We start from the raw sequence: 2120 nt of genomic DNA, 5'->3' as shown, positions 1-2120 counted from the left end.
TAGTTTCAAGAGTCAAATATACATGAAAGTTGGAGCTGGTAAATTGTCCTGATTTCTGGCTTCAGTGTGAAAGTCAATGTTCAATTTTGTTTTGATCAACTTACTTATCAGGTTGTCATATTATTCTAACACAAAGATTTGTGGAAAGGTTGGTTGTGTGAATCAAAAGATGTCAAAAAAAATCTAAATAACAGTCCAAAATATAAACTTTTTTACTATTCGTATATACAATATAAATTAGGTACCACAACTTTATTGACATAAGAACGAATGCAAAGAGAGATATTCAACATAGAAAGCCAACAAGTTCACATGATAAAATAGTTGTATATGTAGGAGTACATAATTTGCCACATAAAACGACATATGACTTGTTTTTCAGATATGTAACACCGAATTTGCCAAAAAAAAAAAAAAAAAAACCTTAAGTAAGAATATATAGTTTCCTGTTATAAAATGAATACTAAAAAATAACAACACTTGTCGAACTTAATATAATAAAAAAGTAGAATCGAAGAGGAGTACATCACACAAAAATAACTGGAAATAATACTACAAAAATTATAAATATAAATCCGTAAAATATAGTTGAGTTGATGAGTCCTCTTTTCACAAGACGAGAAATGTCCCGATAGTTCTCTCGATTTAGGCTAGTCATCTCCAAAGATATAATGGATACATCTCCATAGTCGCAGCACCGTTGACAAACAAACTCCAACGAACTAGAGAAGACGAAGAGAGGGCTTTGATAGGAAGAATGCATAGAGAGACAAAAAAAATTGTGTGCTAAATACGTAGAGAATGTGGTATTCAAAGGAATGAAGTAGTTACCTCATTTAAAGGCGCAATCCATTACAGTAGAGCATGCAAGAGTCAATGTAGATTGAAATTTGTCATCAATTTGGGGTATAATAGTCGAGAGTTACAGATGTTACATGTGTCTTTCATAGATATGTGTTGGCTGTGTTCAGAGCATGAACCTCGACAAGATGTATCTAGACACATCTCACGTCAATTTTTGTCGAGGGACAGTACCTGGACGACGACTTTGTCAATTTGAACGCATGAACCTGGAAAGCTACGTGTCAAGCCACACATGCATATTTGTCATGTTACATGGGCTACGTGTTCAATATAATTTGGTACACTTCCGTGGTCCCAAAGAATTGAGTTGGGCTCGAATAATGCCCAAGCTCCAAGCTGAGGAACAATCTAAAGATCACCAAAAGACCAATTGCTTAGTCCAAGGCCAAGGCCCCGACAAGGTGGGCGGCAGCCACGCACATGTGACTTATAGCCCATCACTTATGCACTTCATTATTAAAAGATTAATTAGACACTTTTTCCAGTGTGGGATTACTTAACAATCACATTAAGTAATCTCAACTCCATATTATAGTGTAGTCATCGGGAATCGATACATAAAATTAATATACTACAAAAATCTATTCAAACAGAGATTCATTCTAAATTACTATTCCCTAGTTCCACAATAGTGGAGTCATTTCTCTTTTTAGTAAAAGTCAACATATTTCTTCTCACTTACTTTATTCTCTTTTACTTTTTTCTTTCTTCATCTCTCTACATTTTTCATTTCCTACTTTATTCTTTTTTTTACTTAATCCACTTAACACAATTTTTCTTAATCTCCGTGCCAAAAAGAAGTACTTCCACTATTATGGAACGGATTAGGAGGGAGTACTACTTATGAGTCACATTTGATATGTGCACGAGTTTTAAATGTAAAGAAAAGTTAGTTGAATAAGTTAGTGGATTATATGTCTTACTTATTATATAATAAAATGTGAGTAGAATAAGTTGATGGAATGTGGGGTCTACTTACCATTTATGTAAAAGTGAAATGTGATTCTTATTGTGAGAGGAACTGAAATACAACATCCGTCCACAAAAAACAAACAAGTTTTACCATTTTGGGCCGTCCACCAAAATTAGGCTAATTCTAAAATTAGAATGTTTTAAACAAATACTAACTCTACATATCATTCTAAATGTGGACGCCACAATCCACTAACACTACTTCCACCACACTTTCTCGTCCTTTCTCTTACCTTACCAATTACGTATTAAAACCCGTGTCATTTACAACTTTGTGTATTTTT

The 2120-nt window shown here is 33.7% G+C and overlaps 1 long non-coding RNA gene across 1 annotated transcript; it reads right to left on the bottom strand.

The window, feature by feature from the left end:
• Positions 1-442: 442 nt before the first annotated feature.
• Positions 443-950, bottom strand: LOC125218528 (uncharacterized). The gene is made up of 2 exons (XR_007175970.2): positions 832-950; positions 443-722 (listed from the first exon to the last, which is right to left on the bottom strand). It is a non-coding gene; the product is annotated as an uncharacterized LOC125218528 (long non-coding RNA).
• Positions 951-2120: the final 1170 nt, after the last annotated feature.

Source organism: Salvia hispanica, chromosome 1 (genome assembly GCF_029641045.1).
Source record: "Salvia hispanica isolate PSC_SH4W2 chromosome 1, Shi_PSC_v1, whole genome shotgun sequence".
NCBI lineage: Eukaryota > Viridiplantae > Streptophyta > Magnoliopsida > Lamiales > Lamiaceae > Salvia > Salvia hispanica.
Note: the sequence above shows the minus strand (reverse complement) of the source record. Positions and strands in the feature narration are given on the sequence as shown.